We start from the raw sequence: 23713 nt of genomic DNA, 5'->3' as shown, positions 1-23713 counted from the left end.
ATCTTCAGTCACGTGCTCGTTTATTACACCGTAATAAGATGCACACAGTGTAAATCACTTATGCCGAGAACTAGTTCATGTCATTAAATCAACTGACCGATCTTTAATTTAGATTTCATGCTTTGCAACTCTTACAAATGCTTGTACATAGTCAATGCACATGCGCTACTTTTTTAGAGTAACCTACTTGACGATTGAGCCCATCCCCCACACAGTTCCTGTTGTTTTGTTTGGTCAGGTAGGCACTTTGCTACTAACATCAAGTGTTGTAAAGAACATTAATGCAGTCATTAAAAAATTGCATGGAACTGCTAATTTGGGAGTAGAGAGTCATAATTTTAAATCTTGTGTTAATGTTTTGTTATTATTTTGTTGGGATAATGACTTCAAACAAAAAAAAGTCCGAACAAAGGCACAAATCAAAATACACAACTAGAATAAAATTGCACTTCTCTACAAATCATATTTTTATAATCTCTAACAAAATAATGCTTCAAAAAATTGAAAACCCAATAGAAAGAATTTACATCTTTTACATATGAAGGGACTTCTTGCTCCTTATTGACAGGATGCTGCTGCGGCTCAATGTGGGGTTTCCCAGCTGTAATGAAGTTCTCCTCCTGCTCCTCTTTAATACGTAGGTATTCTTCACTTTCTTCTTCTTTGGTGGGAGCAGACTTCTGGTGCTCAGGACGACAGACATCTGCAAGAGCAAGATCATCAACACATCTGGACCAAATGCCATTTCTTCATTTGCAATCTTGTGTCCCCAAATGATTGACTGCTTCCAAAATAATCCTCCGGGATGATTTTGTAATCATTCTTGCCATCAATTATGACTAATGGGAGAGACACACAGGAAGCAATGTCGAAATGGTGTAGGAATTATGCGAACATCGTTATCATTTATCATACATTTGCTGCCATAAAGTATAAGTCTTGCGTTGCAATTGAAGACACTTTGCTTACTTAATATTATATAAATAATCGCCATCATTTCATGCCTTGCCAACTGATAGGTTCACCAATAGGCATTCCCAAATGCACGCACAAATAAAACAGACATCAGACTCATAACCAGTGTCTTGCAAGAGAGAATCCAACCTGACTCGCCTTCGTCTCAGTCCATTCTGGCGTACGAGGCATCTCTCTTGCTGTTTATTACATCAGATTTACAACATGCATCTCAGTTCTCAAAACAATTGAAGGTCTACCGGATCTTCCCAAGGGAGCGGTGTGAAGAATCTTGTGCGAAGTCCAGCTGGAGAGAGGAGTGACCTTCCCGTTGATCAGGCTAACTCAGGAGCGAGCATTTACACGGTTGCAAGCAGATGTACTAAAAATTACTTTTTTAATGTTAATAAGCTAAGTAAATCAAAGCGTTCTTCATTGCGAGCAAATATATAATAATGTAAGACTAATAACCCAAACACCAACAATGAACGCCTTGCTTATCCTAATCCTAAACAAAGTTGTGCTGAGGCGCCTTGAAGTGGTTACGCCAGGGGGGTTGAACTCATTTCACTTTATTTAAAACCATCTACAAATTTGCATCTAAAATCTAAATTTAATCCCTGCATACGCCTTGTATACTAAGGGAAGTTATATTAAATGTGTAAAGAAGAAAGCGTTCACCTGTCCTGTAAATGTGTAAATCTCATACATGATTTTCAGGCCTATAGGGTGGACTGCCTGAAAGGGCGCTCTTCCAGTTGCAGGTGCAATTTGTGTTTTTGCTCATAGAAAACGTGCTTCGGTTCAATGGACGCAACAATGGCCATGTTAGCATGACACATACCTAGTGCTAGCATGACACAAACGCTAGTGCTAGCATGACACATACGCTCGCATGAATGCGAGTGTATGTTTTAAAACGGCAACAGGAGCAAAACTGAGTTAGATTGTATTTTATTGCTGTCTTGTTTATTTTCGGAAATATAAGTCAAAGCATTGAGATAACTACATTTTTTAATATTTTCTTTCTATTTTTTTGTTACAATAATCGAGTAGATTGTACGGTATGTTTTTTCTTGCCTGTGGACGTCAATATGGGGAATATTTTTACCACATTGAGGGTTTTCATGTTTACATTTTTACTTTATTTGATTTTCCTAAATGGTTGTTCTTGTTACACAGCTTCACTGTGTAAATAGGGGGTTTGTTATGTACTCAAAATGTATATTCTCACCAGTCTATAACCCTTTGGACTTTACTCACGTTGATCATGTATTTTGTTTGGATTATTGACACAAGTGCTCCTTTGTCCTACGCATCCTACACATTTTGTTGGAATAACGATTCAAACCTTTTAAATCATTATTAGTAATATTTAATTAAAAAAGGAAAAACATCTTTCAACAAACTCTGCCTACAACTTGCAAGGAGATGCAATGCGACGCCGTCTTAGTCCACAGTGCATTCTGACGAGCGGAATACTCTTCGTTCCATTTAGCGGCACATAACCAAAACATTCAAAGGTAATCTGATTTAAACAATTGCATACGCAAAAACAACTGTCTCTGCTGTTTTAAACAATTGTATAAGCATGAAGGTTATAAAAACACTGTCTGTTTTTATCGGAACACCTGCGTAAGAATTTGCACAATAAGCAAAACAACGGCATTATTATTTGCACCAGTAAGCATAATAATTTCTTTATAAGGTAAACAAAGCAGTATTTTCAAATCTGCTGGAGTCTTCGTCATAACATTTGGTAGAACTGTCCGTAACGCCTTCGCCCTTGAAGAGTCGACTGTGCAGGAAAAAGTCCATCCCTTGACTTGATTTATAGCATTACTACTTATTGAAAAATGTTTACAACACATATAGAATATTCCATAATAATTCTATCACATTTGTTGTAACTCAAAATTCTTTTTCGTTAGCCATGTTTGTCCAGGAAGGCAACTCTGGCTTGAAGGATCCTGCCATTATTCTCAAAGCCTAAGTGATAAAATGTCTTCTATGTCTGTCTTCTAAAACCCCTGCAGAACAGAAAACGAGCCCGCGGCGTTGTGGGTACAAGGTCAAAAAAGAACAGACGCCAATAGTGCCATAGCATGAGAAGAATCCTACTCCATTATTCTCAAGCATCTGAGCAATAAGTTTAATTGCCAAAGAGTCAGCTAGCTGTGGAAACAAATGCGCTTATTTCATTAAAGCTTACCGAGTGTTTAAACGCATGCTGAGACTCTCAATTTCTTTGCTGTCTCCGTTAATCTTCAAATCCTCCAGAATAGAAAACAAGCACATAGCGCGGTCAAGAACCAACGGTAACATAAACCGATTATTAAATGAATTCCCATATGGCCTGCTGTTATATAGTCAAAGTATATTCTTACCAGCCTATAACCCTATTGACATTATTTACAGTAATCATATATTCTTTTTCTTTATCACTCAAGTCTTGTATTTGTTACACACCACACTTGTCTTGAAACACATAGTTTACTCACTGCTACACTCTGGTGGTCAAAATAGGTACTGAAACACACCCACTAATATTCAAAACTAACGCCCACTTTAGAGCTTGAAAGCTGGAGTCGGAATTGAGAACTGACCTGGGATCCCATTTCGGTTTTCCGTGTCTTTATTAAATAAATCCCCCAGGACAACAAAAAGCACATGGCATTGTGAGTACGAGGTCAGAAAGAAACAAACGGCAACAATACCCACTTTGTACGACAAGATGACAAACATTCTGAAGTTCCTGGCCCCTAACTGGCAGACAACAAAAACAGCATTGGGGTTTCCACCTATTTCATTTCTAACCCTAAACTAGATTTCAAATGGCATGTTATGCACTGATTTTTTTTTTTTAAATATAGCTCGTGTTTTAAGAAATACCATTTATTGCATTTTAATTGGTGGTTTAAAATATATTTTGTAAAATCTTAGTGGTTAAACTGGTTTAAAAAAGAACGTATCGGGAATATTTTTTAAACAACCCCATGAAGAGCCGCTTTGGCGTCCGCCAAACGTGTCAGGCCGGCGTCAGATTCCCCTCAGTCAGAGCTGGTGGACACTACCCTGCACAAACTAGCTCTCGTCCCCTTTTAGCGTGCCAACGTTGGTTCCGGCATCATAGAGTTGGAGCTTTATGTTATTTTACTATATAATTCATCACACAGATGTATAACATTGACAGGAAATAGAAGATAGCTTAAGCCATGGGTGCTCCAACTTTTTGGCTTCAGGATACTTTTCAAGGAGCGTGATCTATCTTTTTTTTTCTCCGGGGCACAGAAAAAGCAGTTCCCGTGCTTGGACGCACGATGCCGCTGTTTGACCGCACAAGTCCCATATGCAGGCCTAAGCCTTTATTTTTTTTAGTGGCATTTATAATGACGTAGGTCGTTTAATATTATATTGGAACTATTTTAAATAATATTATTGAAATTGTCCACCCCTAGGCTCCTTTCTATGTTAGTGACTTGATTCTCACGGATTCGCAAATGCAATGTGGCATCGTAGCTTGCTGATGGGGGAGCCATGAGGTTGTCTGCTTGGGATTCTTCTGTTGAGCTGCTGCCACTCGGAGGCTCCGCCCCTCTGCTGGCCTCACTTGGACCTTCATCTTCGCTACTCAAGGGGTCAACAGCCCCCATAGGGTCAACAGCCCCCATAGGGATGCCCATCCCCTCCTCTTTAAAATTAAGAGGGTCTTCGTCCACCTTTACGAGGGGATGCTGCTTCTCCTCAATGTGGAGTTTCCCATCTGTCAATGTTCCCTCTAAGCTGCGCGCGTGCGCAATTGCGCACTACTCTCGTCTTCTCTGCACAGCAGCAATCATATGGCGCGCAATAAAAAAAAAAAATCGGAATTTTTTTTTTATTTTTTATTTATTTTTACCCCTTTCCCCATGATGGCGCCGTTTAAGCGGCAGCCAGTGGCAGTAGCTCTGTCCACTCTTATGTTTTTCGTGTTTTACAGCATGTTTTACATGAAAAATTAGAGGGAACATTGACATGCACCTGCTTGTGGCAGGTGTGATACTGGTGTGCCCATAGCGAGCAATGATGATGTCGTGACCGGATGATTCGCCTAAAGACGTTTTGCCGACGGACGTTTGACAGACGGACAGGTCGCCGAATGAACGTTCGTTCAAACAGCGTTTAATGATTAAATACAAATACTAGTATTTGTTAGTTTAATGATTAAATACAAATACTAGTATTTGTATTTAATCATTAAACGCTGTTTTCGGCTGGATTTGACCGAATTTGAGAGCATTTTGAGCCGTTTGCCGAATGGACGTATATAGACGTTTTTTTGCCTCCATCGCGATATCATCGCGACATTTTACCGAGGAATACACTTCCCTGGGCTCGGTTCTAATGTCCAAAGAGCTCCAGTATTTGTATTTAATCATTAAATGTTGTTTTAGGATGGATTTGACCCGATTGTGGTCATTTTACGGCTCTGTTCTGCTACATCTGCCCGCCCAAGAGTGCTTTTTCCCGGACTGCCATGCCCGCCCAAGAGTGCTTATTCCCGGGATGCCATTGATGGTAGACTAACATTGATTTTTACTATAATTTGGACAACACCGGCGGCGGGCCGGATTAAAAATCCTAACGGGCCGTATATGGCCCGCGGGCCGAGGTTGAAAAACTTGTACACACACGACCCGGGGGTGGGGCGAGCGCGCGAATCCCGTTTCGGCGAAACCTCCGTTCGGCCGAATGAACGTTCGGCGGAACGTCCATTCGGCGACCTGCCCGTCTGTCAAACGTCCGTCGGCGAAACGTCTTTAGGCGAATCATCCGAGTACCGATGATGTCGCTCACACTGGTACTCAGTGCGCTCAGGGAGGTTGTCTTTCTGCTCAGACCAACGAAAAATTAGAGGGAACATTGCCATCTGTAATGAAATACTCCTCTTGTTCCTCTTTAATGCATTCGAATTCTTCATTGTCATCATCTTTCATGGGAGCCGACCCCTGGTGCTCAGTTCGATGCACCTGACTGGCATCTGAAACACAAGGAGTAAATCTTATTTCTTTATTTGCAATCTTGTGTCCCCAAAATGTTTCACCACTTTATGAATATTTCTCCAGGACCATTTTGTAATCATTCTTATCTTGTCATTGTCACATTTCACTCAGCTGAGCACCAAGAAAAACAGTCTAATAAAACGGGGGGAAATGGTCTTAAGTGAGTGATTGCATAATGAGTACGTTTTATAATAATGGTAAGATGTTTTTTTTCATCTTGGCAATAAAGAAGAGGCAATGTTGATTTAGCCTTTTCTGTTGTCAACTGAGTGACCACCGCAATTTAAATCAGGGGTGTCAAACTCAGTTTGGTTTGCGGGCCAATTCATGCCAACTACAACTAATGTAGGTCACACTAGTTCATTTTTGGCTAAAAAAAGTTCATTTACTGGCCGCCATTGAGGGTGCTAGATCTGAGTTCCATTTTAATGGGGAGGCCCCCTCAATCAAAATGAATTAGACAACTGGCGCCGTTAATGGCACTAAAAGATGAGCATCCACAGCCACCTTAATTGAATTGGACATTTGTTGTTGCCAATGGCAGACAATTAGTTCATTTTGCATCACTTGTTTGCCATTTTAGGGTACTTACGGGTCACTTCCTGTAAATATTGGATCATTTTCTTTTGGTTTTGAGGAACTTTCTGGTGAATCTTGTTTGTTTGTCGGTTCATGATGATTTTGGGGGCATTTTCCGGCTACTTCTTTTTCGGTTTGGGGTATTTTTAAGAGTCATTGTCAACTCTTTGGCCACCATTGACAGGGCCATTTTGACAGCATGGGGCAAAATAAAGAATGTGATCTCGGACAGGGAATTGAGCAAAGTGCAGTATCACACAACTCACGAAATTCTAGTTTCACGACACCCATGTCAAAAAATAAAAGCATTTGATACTGTATTGGATTGGATTGGATAACTTTATTCATCCTGTATTCGGGAAATTTCGTTGTTCCAGTGGCAAGAGGGTGAGGATGCAGGAATAGGAAAGGCATTTTAGACATAAATAGATAGGTAATAAGTAGGTCAAGAAATAAATACATGAATAAATATATAATCAAATAAGCGTGTTGCTTAGCACGTATACATACATACACATAAATGTACATGCATGCATACGGTAGGTCTTAACACTCAGCCATTTTTTTGTTAAAGAGCCTGACAGCTGATGGGAGGAAAGGATCTGCGGAAGCGCTCCTTCCTGCAATGAGGGTGTCGTAGTCTATTGCTAAAGGAGCTTCGGAGGGACTCCACAGACTCATACAGGGGGTGGGAGGTGCTGTCCATGATGGACATCATCCTGGTCAGCATCCTCCGCTCTCCCACTTCCTCCACAGAGTCCAAAGGACAGCCCAGAACAGAGCTGGCCCTCCTGACCAGCTTATTCAGCCTGTTCCTGTCCCTCTCCGTGCTCCCGCATCCCCAACAAAGCACTGCATAAAACACAGTAGATGCCACCACAGTGTCGTAGAAAGTCCTCAGCAGTGTCCTGCACACTCCAAAGGACCGTAGACTCCTCAGTAGGTAGAGGCGGCTCTGGCCCCTTTTGTACAGGGCATCTGTGTTTGTGGACCAGTCTAGTTTGTTGTTGAGGTGAACACCCAGGTACTTAAAATTCTCCACGATTTCAATGTCTGTACCCTGGATGTTCACCTGAGTGGTCTGTTGAGGATTCCTCCGAAAATCGATGACCATTTCCTTTGTCTTACTGGTGTTGATGTAGAGGTGGTTTTGCCTACTATGAATGAGCTTCAAAGTGCCTCTCAGTCAGAACAACGCCACGGGCCAAATTGGACTCGCTAGCTGGCCGTATGTTTGACACTGCTGTTTTAAACGTAACTTGTAGCATTAGCATAGCATTGGTTAGCTTTAGTACAGGGAGCGACAACAATTCCTTTTTTTTCAAAATGTATGCTGACTAATATTGCTTAAATTGCATTTATTGTGCAAAAAGAAAAATATTTACTGTACAACATTTATTGTCTATAGTTTATTAACAACTACATATCATTAGTATTGCAAAACATATCATCTCATTTTCTGAACCGCTTATCCTCACTAGGGTCGTGGGGGGTGCTGGAACCTATCTCAGCTGACTGTGGGCCAAAGGTGGGGACACCCTAAATTGGTGGCCAGCCAATCGCAGGGCACAAGGAGACAAACAACCATTCAGGCTCACACTCATACTTAGGAGCAATTCAGAGAGTCCAATCAGCCTACCATGCATGTCTTTGGAATGTGGGTGGAAACCGGAGTACCCGGAGAAAATTCACGCAGGCCCGGGGAAAACATGCCAACTCCACACAGATGGACCGACCTGAATTTGAACCCAGGTCCCCCACTGCGAGGCGGCATGCTAATCACTCAGCTGCTGGGCTGCCTATTGCAAAACAAATGAAATAAAACTCAGCGGACCCCAACCTTTTTCTCACCGCAGACCGGTAAAGCTCTTTCTATTATCGCACAGGCCCGCTAAGGGGGAGGGCGACAACTTAAGACAAAATTGCGTGAGGACAGACTCGGTGCACGGACGACGTCTACAATGGCAAAACAAAGAAACAAACAAAAACAAAACAAGTCCCAAGCATAATAGCAATTATTTATTGTTATTATAACAACTTTTTTTCTTTTCAAGTAGGAGAACGAGATTGAAAATTTATTACTCTGATGGACCGGCACCAGGTGGCTCGCGGACCGGTGGTTGGGGACCACTGATATAACTCATGGACGGTGCGAGACATTTAATCCATTTGAGCTGGGCAGGTTGGCGACGACAAACACATGAACGTCTATCATCGTCATCGGCAGTGTATGACTAAGGAGCTATTTAGTTAAGAATGTATTGACTCCCTGCCCGGTGGAGCGAGTTGTTAGCTAGTCGGCCTCACAGATCTGGGGTTCTGGGTTCAAAGCGAGGTCATGTCCAAATGTGTGGAGTTTGCATGTTCTCCCTGGGCCTCCGGTTTCCTCCCACATTCCAAAGGCATGTATGGTAAGCTGATTGGACACTCTAAATTGCCCCTAGATATGGGTCTGAGTGTGCATAGTTGTCCTTTGTCTCCTTGTGCCCTGCGATCAGCTGGCCACCGTTCAGGGTGTCCCCCACCTCTGGCCTGGAATCAGATGAGATAGGCTCCAGCACCCCCCGCGACTCTAGTGAGGATAAAGCGGTTCAGAAAATGAGATGAGATGAGAAAATAGCACTACTTTACACCCCCTGTATCTGTAGACATTGTAAGATATTTTCGAGAAAAGTAAGTTAAACACAACTCACCTGACATTTAGGGGATAAATAATTGCTTATAAGACGACGTGTTAATGCCAAGCGCCTTGTTCTTCTCTGTATTAGCAGCTAATTTAGGCTAGGCTAAGCTAAACAAGCAACAAAGTTTCAACGTCAACCCAAATGACGGGTTCTCGGCATGCCCTCAAATTTCTGCAACATTTCATTGGCCAAGTGGAGATAAAAAAGTAGATGTTCTTAAAAGAAAGCAAGAAAGCAAGAAAGAAAGCAATAAATTAAGGGATGTCCCTCCCCGATTAGAACCACCGTCGCATTGCGACCAATCGCCACTGCGCATGCCCGACTAGACGTAATTTCCTCTCTAGGAATGGGAGATATATTACTACACACATATACAGATACACACAGATACATACATACATAAACATACATACACGCGCATATACATACACGCGCACATACATACACGCGCACATACATACACGTGCACATACATACACACGCACATACGCGCACGTACGTACGTACACGCATACACGCATACACACATACGTACGTAATTGAGCCGTAGTCAGGCAGGCAAGTGAACCGCCATGCCATCATCAAGTGGCCTCTTATATGTTCTACGTACGTACGTACAAATGTATACCTTAGCGCAACACAAATGTATACCCTAGCGTGATATACTGTCAGAGTTATATTTGTACCTTCCGTACAGGACACCCCGAACTGCCCCAAATTCCTAGTGTATAACCTAGCGTGAAATACTGTCAGAGTTATATTTGTACCTTTCCGGACCGCGGCACAGGACACCCCGAACTGCCCCAAGTTTTATAGACTCATGCTCTGTCTCTTTACCTGGCAGCGACTAGTATACCCAGGGTTTTACGCAGTCCCCTGGACGCGAGTCGCAGTCCCCTGGACGCGAGTCTCATTTTAAAAATGGACCTCACGTGCAATGCCCCTTCGCGCATTTGGAACCCGTCAACAAACACAGACATTCACGTGGACTTACCAGATATGACACCAGATGTCTCTTTCAGAGGGTTAGTCGTCAACCGTCGAAAATCCAGGCGCCCCTTCGAGTCATCCAGCCCGGAAAAGGGTATTTAAGCGCCGTGCACGGCCAGATATCGAACGGAAGCGACCTGGATTGTGCTTCGGTATCTTGACCACAGGCTCGAAGGACCAAATGTTAGGTTTATCCAATTGTAGGTTTATCCTTAGGTATTTCCAATTCAGCTTTCAATAAAAAAGGCATCTGTAGTCACATCACCATTTAATTCTTGCAAGAAGAGAATACATCCCCCCGCTCGTCCGGTCAAGATTATTCTCTCGAGCGGCATTATGTCCTGCCCATTTAAGGCCTCAAATCAAAACAATTACAAGGTTATCGATTCGATCCAATTGCGTAAGCAAGAAACAAAACAATTCCATAATCAAGCAAACCTAGCGTCACAAATTAAAACAATATGCCTGATAGCCATCCGCTGAACCAACAACAATTTAAGCGTCCTTCACAGATCTTCATTGCGAACTTGCATCTGGGGAAAGGGTTGAGGCGTATCTTCCAGTAATCAGTCCTCGGAGCAAGGACTCAGTGTATTGTTTATGTCCTTGCGAACTTGTATCTCTCGCTGGACCCAGCTGTCCTGGAGAGCGACCTTGGAGTAAGCGTTTGTCTTCGTTGAAAGCACATATTAATTCTAACTCTAACATAAAAGCGATCAACACATATATATATTGTTTAATATAGTTACACATTTAGGATGAGCATTACTATTCCTAATAAGCAAATATATTGATTAATATAGTAAGCATGTATATTATAAGGCTTTATATTCATTGCAAACACATTTATAATAATGATTACTCCAACATTATCGGATTTTTTTTCCTATTTGGCCTTGAAGACTGGGACGTTTTAATCTTGTGTTTGGTTCATTGCACCCCTGCTGAGCCCACAAATCATCCCAGTGAAGCGGGCCTTTGCATTGCTTCTTTGGTGACACGCGCGGGGAGAGTGTTTGCCTTTAATGCATGCGGGCACTTCCACCGTTGCATGCGTGAGCAGAGTGTTAGCGAGACATCTGGACGATCGCAGGTGAGGGCGGAGCCCTGGTACCATCGCTATTGCGATGCAATTCAAGCATATAAAAACTGTGCAACCTGAACCTGTTTGAGAACGGAATAATGGCGAAAAGGTTAGCGCAAACTTTGAGATTTGCGAGGATCTGGCAGCCCTCCAAAGTCTCAAAGGGACTATAACGGGAGAGGATATTTTTGACAAAGTGTGCCAAACCATGGAGAAGTTGGACCTGGACTGGTAAAAGCTAGCTAGCATCACGACTGACGGGGCTCCTAGCATGGTGGCCGAAACTCGCGGTCTAATAATGGGACGCATGAACCGGGAGTTGGAAAAAAGGGGTCTCACCGCCCCGCTACGAGCCCACTGCCGAATTCATCAGCAAGCACTGTGCTGCAAAATGTTGACGTGGGATTCTGTAATGACGGTTGTGGTGTCGTGCATAAACTTCAGAGCAAAGGGAGAAGATTGTGCATGGCACAACAGAAAGTTAATGTTCCATGGCTTTTTTTCTATGAAGAACCCAGAGAGTTATTTAGTTATTATTTATTTCATTAATAGTGTTATTATTTGTTTCCTGACTTTTTTCTGTAAAGGGTTATTTGGTTATGTGTGGCTTTCTGGAAAACAATAAAAAAAATTAAGCTCCCCTACGATCGTCACACTTTTTCTGTTACAAACTGACACCGGCCCCCATTCAGAGAAGGGAAAAGTTATGTGGCCCTCACAGGAAAATGTTTGGGGACCCCTGCTCTAGAGTGTAGTCTGCCTTTCAACAAGAAAACAGATTTCAAACTGATTGCAAGCTGAAATAGGCTGGGTTTGAAAAGTCCAATGTTCTGCCGAGACCCGGGGTTGAACCAGGAACTTTTAGATCTTCAGTCTAACGCTCACCCAACTGAGCTACTTGAGCTGATTAATAAGAACAACCAACTTGGACTGCAAATTGACTCATGGCTTACTAGTACAATATTCCAATTGGAGCATTAACTGATATTGGTCTGGTTTAGAGAGTCCAATGGACTGCCGAAGCCAAGGGTCGATTGAGTTAACTTTAGATTTACAATGCAAATCACTCCCATCTGAGCGTCTTCTGCTCAGTAGGTGAAAAAGAACCAACCTGGGCAGCAAATTGACCCATGGCTTAGAAGTAATCAGATTCAATTTATTGCTCTCCCAACTGAGCTTCTTTGCCTTTTGTAAGTGAACCATAACCAACAAGGACTGCAAAGTGACTCATTCTTTGCTATTAAATTATTCCAAACAGAGAATTAAATGGTTTTGGTTGAGTATACAGAGTCCAATGGACTGCCAAAGGCTGGGGTTTAATCAGGTACCTGTAGATTGGGGGTAGCAAACTCCGGTCTTCGAGAACCCCTATCCAGTCTGTTTACCATATCTCCCTCCATTTACCACACCTGAATCAAATGATCAACTCATCAACAAGCTATCCAGAAGCTTGATACGGATCCAGATTATTTGATTCAGGTCTGATGGTGGAGGGAGATATGGAAAAAAGACCGGATAGGGGCTCTCGAGAACCGGACTTGGCCACCCCTGCTGTAGATCTTCAGGCTAATACTCTCCCATCTGAGTTACTTTGACTCACATTGTTGAACAAAAACCAACCTTGCTGCATATTGACTCACTGATTACAAGTAAATTGATCACAAATTGAGTTGTAGCTGATTTTGGTTGGTTTGATATAGTCCAACAGACTGCCAAAGCCTAAGGTTGAACCAGGGACCTTTAGATCTTCAGTCAAATGTTCTCTCACCAAAGATACTTCCGCTCCAGTAGGTCAATAAAAATTAACTTGGCTATATTATATTGACTCATGGGTCCCTAGTAAACTGAACTCAAATAGATTATTAGCTGATTACATACAGGCCAAGGGAGTGCTGAAGGCCAGGGTTAAACTAGAGACCTTTAGATTTTAGGTCCAATGCTTTCCCATCTAAGCTATTTCAGGTCACAGACATACCACAAAAACACCCTGAACTGCAGATTGACTATTGGTTAATTTATACTTCAAGAGCTCAAGTGGTTGCTTTTTGTTGCAAGTATTTTTAAATCCTGTTTGTGTTTCATTGATCAATGTATTTCCTTGTCAGCTGATTGGAAATTGGTTCCTTTATCAGAATACAGCTCTGTTACTTGTCTTCTTCTGCCAAGAAATCTTCTGATTGCATTGAGCCAAACATTAGTGTCGATGAAACTTTCAATGAATTCATTCATTCAACTTTCGTACCACGCATCCTTGTAAGGGTTGGGTGGGTTTTCATTATGTATCAATATTGCAAAAATGTATACCAAAAATAACTATGGCTCACCTATTAGGGTATGTTTTGGGAGTTATCTACATTAAAAAATAAAAAAAGTTTCTCCAGGGTTAAAGAAACTGTGGGGAAATTTGACCTTTTTCATGACTCTTTATTTGAAATGTGAATTTTAATTGCAGGGTGCAAAATTAGCCAGACCAGACTTGGCCACCCCAAGTGGCTGTTTGGAGTTTGGAGATCACGTCAACATTGAACATTTTTCATGGTCTGAAGCTCCTGCCCTATTTTCCTGACAGCTTGCATCACATCTTCAATGTTGACGTGATCTCCAAACTCCACCTCTCTGTGTTCCAGCAAAATTCCCTGTTGATCACGTCCGACAACAAAGACGCCACCTAACACAAAATCCTCTCCAAAGCCCTTTCCAAAGGCTCGGAGGCCATTCCGCCACACTCCCGTACGTAGAAACGCCAGGAGGCCCAGACGTCGCTCACGTGGCCCGAAAAATCGCCGCTTTTGATCCAAGAAGATCTCCCCGTCAAAGAATGGCTGGAAGTTCTGGACCTCATCACCGACGTTCTCCTTAACCACGGTGTACAGTGGCACCCCGAGCTTGTCCAGCTGGGGCTTTAGAGAGGACAGCTCTGAAGCCTCCCCTCTGCACATAAATCATCCTGGTCTGCGCAAAGGCAGGACCACTGCCTTTGCTGCTGTTCATAACTAACTGGGATAGGCCCCAGCAAACCCTCAACCCACTTGAGGATAGCTAATACAGATGATGAACAAGTGAATCATAACACCCCGCTCATCTATTCCATAAACATGTAGGCAAAACCAACCCCTGTGGCAACCAATCCCGTTCTCCGAATGTAAAAAAATAAACTACTCTCATAAGATATTGCAACAAAAATGAAAAATTTCCTCATCTTAGCAAGATACATGATATCCATAAATTGTCAAATGTAGTTGTTTTTCACGGTTAGAAAAAAATAACCCCCCGCCCCCAAAAAAAACTTACATGCAAAAAATGGAAAAGGGAGATAAATGCACAATTTTGGTCAGCCTGCTCCACAAAGCCTAATATGAAACGTTAACTATTAGCAAACTATTTAACTGCACTATAAACAGGAAAAATTCGGTAACACGAGTGCATTGTGAATCATCCGACTTACAAGTTCTGACTAATGATTCATCATTTGCGACTTAAGCAGGGCAATCGATTTGGAATCGATTGCATTCGTAGCCTCTATCGCTTTAACTGTTTCGTTTTGGGTTTTTTCATAAGGGAAGTAAGTATTATTAAGGGCGACTAAACCACCAGTTTTTTGTTTTGAAACAAATCCAATCATTTCCAGAGTTGTTCTAAAGAAAGTACTCGTACACAGTGTGGAGTATGGAATGTATTCTTATGCTTTTTGTTAGTCAATAGGTTTATTTAGTGTAGTCACTAGAATAGAATTTTGCATGACCTAGCGGAAATTTCCGTCCGTGACACCTATGAGTTAGGGGCGCATCATCTACCATGACACACCCATTTCTTTGTTCATAGTTTCCCGCCTAAAGTTTGTACCTATGTCACATGACCTTTGTCAATAAAACTGGTCGACCTGTTGGGGGGATTCAGGGAGTTCAAACTGGTCAGGCTGGAGGTCAGACGCGCTCCTGGCGCTGGCTGCTCTGACTCCCTCCTTCAGCTGAAGCTAGATAAAACTCATCATGGCTGACTCTGTGTGCTTCCTCTAATTCAAAGTTATTGAATGTTTATCGATTAGTTCCAACATTTTCTGGTGCCTTAGAAATCCGGGAGATTCATTTCTGAATTTTCGGACCGCGGTGGGCTGAAGGCCGAGAATTACTGACGTCAGCTACTCTTACTTTGAAAGAGAGAGCATTTCAGTCGATTGCGGCCGAACGAACCCCCATCGGAAAAGAGGAGGCACAAGAGACGGTAGGGGGCTGTTTAAAATTAATGTGTAGAACAAATCTGGTGAAATTCCTGTTTTTCATTCGTGGAATAGTCGAGAAAAACACTCCAAAAGTGGGAGATAAATTGTGCATACTGTTGAGAAGTACGTATGTCGGAAAAAAGGAAAATAGATACGTAAGGTATGCAACAGACGTAAATTTAGTCGGTCTGGCCAACTAAATGTCGATCCAAGAGGTGGGCTGGTGACGCGGCTTAACCTAAGGTGGGGGTTAAAGTCCCCCTAAGGTGGGGGTTAAAGTCCCCCTATGGTAGGGGTTAAAGTCCCCCTTTGTTAAAAGGATTTTTGGAGATTGTTAAAAATAAAGCTTCGAAAAATACTGCACCCGATGAGTAAGAAAGCGCTCGATTAAAAAGTATAGTACTATTATATAAACCGGAAGCGTGTGTTAAGAACCGGAAGTACGCCGAGACGCGCTCGAGAATCGAGAGGATTGCCGCGCAAGAGAATAACGGTTAAAAAGACGAAGTAGACGGATAAATAGGATAATAAAAGATAAGTATTAAAGAGATAATAAATTAGATGGGACGTCCCTAGAGAATCGCCGTAAAATATAGCCTTAAATATATTAATAGCGTAGCATGTGAACATTGTTTAAAAAAAAACCTTCAAACAAAGGGACGTGAAGTAAGAAGAGGGGAAATTCATGCTGAGAGATTTTCCTGATCATTGAAGAATGAAACAAAAACATGGTTAACATGGTTGTGAAGATTCTGGACAGAAAGGATGAGGAGCTGCTTTAGGTGGTTGTCTTTCCTCAAGAAACTTTCTATCTTCATAGAGAACAAGAACGCCAATAAGCCCTTTTCAGGGATGGCAGCGACAAATTATGGAAAAAATATTTCGTCAAATGGAATTTTTAATGGAAAAAGCAGCAGTACTCCAAATGTGAAACTTGAAGTGGAGAAACAAATCTGCTATGCGAAATTTGGGAGCACTGGGAAAAACAAAAAACAAAGACAGTGCATGATATGAAATTCCAAAGTATTATAGTGATAATGGCATCCAAATTGTGTTAACAGAATAATTGACTGAATTGAAAAAAGGTTCCATAATCCGTTATGAAATCATTGCGCCTACATAACGAGGTCAACCGGACAACAAAATATGGACATCCTATTTAGTAGACCATACCAAACGCCATTATTCACTACACGATTGGAACTGGATGATGAGGCTAATCTGGCTATCTGCATAAAAGAAAAAAACTTTAAAGGAACGCATTGAATTTGGGTTAGCAGAAGGAGACTGTGCTTCCCAACAGAAAACAGACTGGACCAACGGCGGTCCCGGGAGCCTGGGTGCTCAACACAAGTGTTCCTGACCAACCAGCAGACATGAAAATAGCAGGATCCATCTTGTGCACTGTAAGAAGGTTCTCTCAGTTGAAACGTTTGAGGAAGCAGGTAAGATAAACTTTTTGATGTGATCAGACGAAATGGCAAGCGCTCCAATATTGATTGGAAAGATTATTGCTCGAGGAGCAATGCGATAAATATTGGTTTTATTGTCTCCATAAAAAAGATGAAAGCGTTTCAATTGAGACCAAACCTTCTTACAGATTTTTAAAGTAAACAATTAGAAAGAAAATGGATAGAAATGTAACTTGATTTTAATTTTATGCCTGACTATTGAAAATATTGATTAAGAAAGTTTTATAGGAGATGATTGGCAAACTCCAAAGACAATGGAATGTTACATTTGATAAAAAGACTACTAGTTTGGGATATTTTGAATTTCAAACAACTGAGTTTAATATGCAACGCGATACACATTGTGAATTGAATTGGGACTTGAGTAGTATGCATTTTATAAGTAATGGGCTTTAATTGCTCTAAAGGACACACTTATGCTAAAATATTAACCCTGACAAACAAGGGGTGGTTACATTTTAGTGGGTTCAATTCTTTTCAGAATTATAAATGTGTGCATTTTGTTTCTGGATATTAATTGATGTGAATGTAACTGTTGCAGAGAACTGGAAAGCGGTTTTCTTGAGGAGAAAGCAGCCTGGTTTGCTTTTTTATTTTTCCTATTTTTAGTATGATTAGTTAATTTGTGTAATTGCAGGAAAGGAAAAGACAAATATAGTTCTTGATCTTAACAAGGAAGCAGTGATCAAAATAGAATACCAGCTAGCATATTTAATTTTGACTGATAAGGCATTTAGATTTTCACAAACAGTGATGGAATAAGTAAGATTGTTGTGATTTTTGTTCATTGGGGTATTAAGCCCAACCTAATAGCTGTCTTCAGATGTTAAGTACGTGTTTAAAGACAGCGACAGAGTGCGGCAGCTGGGGAGGCAGCGCGGACACTTGCTGCACAGTATGCACAGCAACAAGGGCTGAGCCGATCTCAAGAACAGTCTGCAGACGACCTGTACACAGCTAAAGGCCTACAGTGCCTACCAAAAATTTATTCCAAAATTGAGCCGTGGACAATGTCTCAACAGGGGGGGGATATATGATGAACAGGTCTAAATACCTACTTCAAAATTTTTGTAGGAACTGTTTAATTTGTTACAGATATAATGTGCAAGATGACCTCAGGCCCAAACGAGGGCAATGTCCAAAAGAGTATGGGACTGGTAGAGCAAACAAATGGTACGATAAAACCAAGGCTTAAGAAAACCATGGAAGAGATAAAGAAGCCATGGCCAGAACCCCTAACACTGGTCAAAACGTATATGAAGATAGTGCCAACTAGCTCGAGATTAACACCTTTTGAGATAGTTCTTGGAAGACCATTCCAACTTCCTCTATGGGAAGGTGAACCATGACAAGAGACTAAGGGTGAGGCAGATCTACTTACAGAGTGGATGGTAAAATGTTTGGAGAAACTTGTCCAAAGAACATGTAAGCTGCTGTGATCCTTTTGTCTATCTTGCAGGAGGTGGTGAAGCCAGGTGACTGGATCCTGATCCGAGTCATAAAAAGGAAGTCCTGGTTCTCTCCATGATGGGAAGACCCATTCGTGGCCCAACTCACCAACCTCCACAGGAGCAAAGATTGCTGAAAAGTCAAAGTCGATTCACCAACCTCAGGTCAAGGTAGTTCGAGACACAGGTGACTCTGAGTAGACTGTAAGTCGGACGGTGTCAAAACCCTTGTCCGTGAAAAACTCATCTGACGTCTACTCACCTGCCACGAGCACCCCTCACTTAACCTTGAGCTCCCATAGACTTTGCACCTCTACACAGAAGCCGCAGTGAAAGCTGTTGCCACCCACATCACAGTGACTGGACTGTCAGTGACAGCCTGGGCGTGTCTGAACGCCCCGCCCACAGAGACTTGAGTTCGAAAACAAGATGGTGACATACTCCTATCACAGAGGAGAGTGAAGTGGTATGGAAAGAAGAATCTGGAGAACTACTATGGAGAAGATGTGTGGTATAATTTCATGGTGTTCCAGAAGAAACTGATTGTTGTGAATGAAAGTTATGTGTGTAGTCGAATACCCATTTCCACAGGTATCCAGACAACCTGAATTCACTGGGTCTAGACGCCACACTTAAATCTGCAGTGGTGCAGATGAGATGCATTCCTTTTAAGGGGAGTGAGCATAACAGTAAGAGATAAGAGATCAAAATCAGTGCAATTCAAACCATGTGATGCAATCTGGGGTAGTGATGTTCCTGGTGACCATAAGTTGTGGTCCGCCCCCAGAAAATCATACTGTCGCTACTTTCCCAACTTGGGGTGGATAAAGTTATGCTTCGTGTAAAGACATTGAACTCTTACATGAGTGTTCATTAACCAATTTATCAAAGCCCGTAGGGATGTTGCAGGACCGGATGGAGGTGTGTGTGCCATGATGGGAGAACACTGCTGCACCTTCATCCCAGATGAAACCAGTCAATTCTTTTTAAATGTGCAACTCCCTCACTTGCGATTTTGTTACTGTTCTGTATTTTTTCTGTGTGTAATCCCCTGTATGAAAGTTATGATTTGAAACACTATCCAGCACACGCTGGTAGCTTACAGTGACATACAGTATCACCGCATGGCAAACCATACTGGAGATTCTCGCGCTCTTTCGAAGTGTGACGAGTCTCAGTTTGTTGAGCCGTACTTGTCTTGACTTAAAAAATTGTTTTCGCTCATTAAGAGGGACGCAGAGGAATTTTTCTCGAATGACGCTAAATACCTCAAGTTTTTTGCCTCTGCCTTGACAAGTGATTTTATTTTTTTCCATACCCTGTTGAAAGTAACTGTTGATGATATTTGTATTTTAGAACCTGGAGGGGAGGGATACAAATTGATGTCTAAAGAAAATTCTTTCAAAGTAACTACAGGGGGGAAATGTGGAGTATGGAATGTATTCTTATGCTTTTTGTTAGTCAATAGGTTTATTTAGTGTAGTCACTAGAATAGAATTTTGCATGACCTAGTGGAAATTTCCGTCCGTGACACCTATGAGTTAGGGGCGCGTCATCTACCATGACACACCCATTTATTTGTTCATAGTTTCCCGCCTAAAGTTTGTATCTATGTCACATGACCTTTGTCAATAAAACTGGTCGACCTGTTGGGGGATTCAGGGAGTTCAAACTGGTCAGGCTGGAGGTCAGACGCGCTCCTGGCGCTGGCTGCTCTGACTCCCTCCTTCAGCTGAAGCTAGATAAACCTCATCATGGCCGACTCTGTGTGCTTCATCTAATTCAAAGTTATTGAATGTTTATCGATTAGTTCCAACACACAGCACTGGTAAGTCGTAGCAATATGCCTGCTCGGGTTAAGTGCAAAATAGATGGCATTTTGGATGAAACTTCTAATACGAAACCCAGACACTCGCAGAAGTGGTTGGTATTTGACGAAATATCCCATGTTGAAGCCATCGCCAAAAGGACCGACATTTGCGCATTGCACAACGTCCAAGTGCGACTTCAGCGTGACACGTTGGAATTACTGACCATAGAACACACGTAGAAGGACCCAAACACAAAGATAAATTAATATTCATGATGCTGTACTTTTTCAATAGTTTGCAAAAATGCAGTATTTCAATTAATGTACAAACATGTTTGATTTAAATTTCCTACGCTTTTTTTCCATTTTATAACGATTTTGCCTGAATTGCATTCACTCTGAAAACACTGGAAATGGGACAAGGCTACTCCTCAAATGGGGTCGGCGGAGGTTGGCACCTCTGATATCTGTTCGATTGTTTTGATTAATTAGTTTTGAGAGTCAGCTTGTGAAACTTGAAGTGAGAAGAAGCAGAGTGGTGCAGGGGAAACATGCAGGGCCTATAACCCAGAGGTGAATGGATCGAAACCATTCTGTCTCTAACAGTCAGGTCCTTTTTTGTAGAAGAAAACTACCCCACTTCCAAGTGTTACCGTTGCTTCTGATTTTGCTTGTGCAGGACCCGCAACCACTGTGTCAAGTGCATGGGCTCGTACTAGGCGAGCCTAGTTCAAATACATTGATTAAACAACTTCTTCATTTTCTCCAATGTCTAAACACAATAAACTGAAGCTAAATGAACAAGCCTGATCACTTCAAAATTCTATGCTCATTAGCACAGTGCAAAATGGCAAAAACTTGAAGGATTTGGCTTCCGAGTTCCTCAAAAGCACACAAAGCTGACCAAATGACAATTGAGATGTACTCTAACTGACACAGAACAAAAATGGTGTTGAGTGTCTGACCCAGTTCACATCACTGGAGTTGCCATGCCAACACTTTAGCTGCAACTTTACTTTTTTTAACCTGCTTGGGCTCGTTGGACAGAATTTGGACAAATAGGGTTTCAAATGGTCCAGAATATGTGCCCTCTGATGACAACTGATATAAAATAGCCCAAACTAGATTGGCAAGTGTTTCCAAATGGTTCATGGCAGAGTAACATTTTAGTAATGTTACCAACATGAGACACATGAGACTCTGGTCACATCTAAATTATAGATTCCACAGTTTTATTGGTAAGTCACACCTTCATGGAACGTGAACTGATGAAGATGCGTCACACCATCAGCAGTGACACTCTGATGAAGACGGAAGTAATAAATCCAAACATGTCGGGTAAGATAATGGCCTAAAATCATTGTCTGTGAAAAAGGAACAAAAACCAGTCAAATAGGAAAATTATTTTTTTTCATTATACGTATTTAGTCTATTATTGTGTTGGTCATATGTTTCAAATATTAACAAAAAGAAGTGTTTAATAGCATTGTAGTTTTTTCATCCACTTTGAGAGCACATTCTTAACCAAAAGAAAAAGCAGTACCAGTTAAAAACAACAACAACTGAACAAGACAAGTAAAAAAGTGAAAACAATCAAAAATTACACGCAAATATGAGAATAAAATTCCTATCCTTAGTAATAAAACTTTGGCAACAAACTGAGCAAAAAAAGTTGCTCTCACACTGAATGTTTGAAAAGGTCTTTTCGCCTGTGTGGGTTCTTGTGGGTGTTTTTCGGGTGTTCTTCTGACTGAATTATTTCCACAAATTGAGAAGGAAAACGGTTTCACCACTAACAGTTCTTGTGTGAATATGACAATAAAAGCATTCAATCAATTTCAGGTGTTCAGACAGTCCTAGATAGGTTTAAATGTAGTTGGGATTTTTCAAGCCAGTTATTCACGCTCGTCATTACATCTGTGAGTTCCTGTGCAGCGTGTTTTTTCTCTTTCATGTGGACAAATAGTAAGGGGAATTGAAATCATTAATAAGGGGGAACATTTTGCTAAGGTTGACAGGTATGTAAGAGAATCTTGAAACATGGATAGTGATTGTTGTGAGACAGCCAATGAGAGCCCAGTAGAGTGTAGCAAGGTTCTAAAGTGAGAATCAATGCATCTGCGACAATATGTTCAAAATAAAATGCAGTAATAGCTTGACATAGGACTGCCCCGACAAACGGGCAATTTGAGATACGAGTAAAATTTCGAGCAAATATTTATCTTGAGGGTGGCCCGTTGGAGCGAGTGGTTAGCGTGTCGGCCTCACAGTTCTGGGGTCCTGGGTTCAAATCCAGGTTGGTCCACCTGTGTGGAGTTTGCATGATCTCCCCAGGCTTGCATGGGTTTCCTCCCACATTCCAAAGACACGCATTGTAGGCTGATCGGACACTCTAAATTGCCCTTAGGTATGAGCGTGAGCGTGAATGGTTGTTTCTCTCCTTGTGTCCTGCAATTGGCTGGCCACTGATTTAGGGTGTCCCCCGTTTCTGGCCCGAAGTCAGCTGGGATTGACTCCCAAGATGGGATAGGCTCTTCTTATTTATCGATTATTGATTTGTCTGTTTGTTTGTTATTGTTATTTGTGCACTATGTGATGAACGCTTTAAATCTCATTATACTTGTATAATGACAAAAGCATTCAATTAAATTAAATTCAAGTCACATTTAATTCAATTCAATCATACAAGTATAATGACATTGAAAGCTTCACTATGAAGTGCAGATATATACAGTATAATATATAGAGCATATGCAAATGAACAAGTGGGTGTAACTCAAGTCATGTCCTGTTCTAAGGAGATGACTTGAGAACAAAAAGGAGTGAACTCCGCTTGCTGATCACAATAGCCAGGAACAGAGCAACCATCCTTTTGGGCCCCCCTGCTTGGGTAACTGGATTAGTTATGTAAAAGCGTAAATTCCACAGACGTTGTCTCCAAACCAAAAGATATCTAAGAACCTACATATAAGTGTCCGGTCCACTATGAACATTCACAAGGTCGAACACAAATAAAGCACGCCGAGACAGATGAGTGAGATTTTTAAGCTTCTGCAGAAGGAGAGTACGGAGGTGGTGGGTCCGACGACTCTACTTCTATAGAGAATATTTTACTTAGGGCAAGATTTCATGACATACAAATTCTCTGTTACAAAGATGCATTGCGACAGTGACACCGATGATGGTGGTGATACTGATGATGTTAAAGGCTACATACAAACATATAAACAAAGGACATACCCTATTACAAAGATGCATGGTTTTGAAACCGATGGTTGTGATGTGGATGGTTTCTATGACATGGGCATGACACGGATTGAAGGTGATATTGATGTCATAGATTGAAACATTATTTGATTACTTTCAAGATTATTTCACAATAAGATACAAATTATTTTAAAGCAATGAAAGAATAAATGTGATTATAAGAA

General features: G+C 41.6%; 1 long non-coding RNA gene and 1 pseudogene across 1 annotated transcript; both read right to left on the bottom strand.

Moving 5' to 3' along the window:
* Positions 1-107: 107 nt before the first annotated feature.
* On the bottom strand, positions 108-3453 carry LOC144092090 (uncharacterized). Its single transcript, XR_013305974.1, has 3 exons — positions 3342-3453; positions 3167-3228; positions 108-703 (listed from the first exon to the last, which is right to left on the bottom strand). It is a non-coding gene; the product is annotated as an uncharacterized LOC144092090 (long non-coding RNA).
* A 10396-nt stretch (positions 3454-13849) lies between these two features.
* LOC144092103 (peroxiredoxin-like 2A pseudogene) lies at positions 13850-14272 on the bottom strand (annotated as a pseudogene).
* Between the last annotated feature and the right edge of the window lie 9441 nt (positions 14273-23713).

This window comes from Stigmatopora argus, chromosome 17, assembly GCF_051989625.1.
Source record: "Stigmatopora argus isolate UIUO_Sarg chromosome 17, RoL_Sarg_1.0, whole genome shotgun sequence".
In the NCBI taxonomy this organism is placed as follows: domain Eukaryota; kingdom Metazoa; phylum Chordata; class Actinopteri; order Syngnathiformes; family Syngnathidae; genus Stigmatopora; species Stigmatopora argus.
The sequence above is the reverse complement of the archived record's forward strand: the minus strand, read 5'-3'. Positions and strand labels throughout refer to the sequence as shown.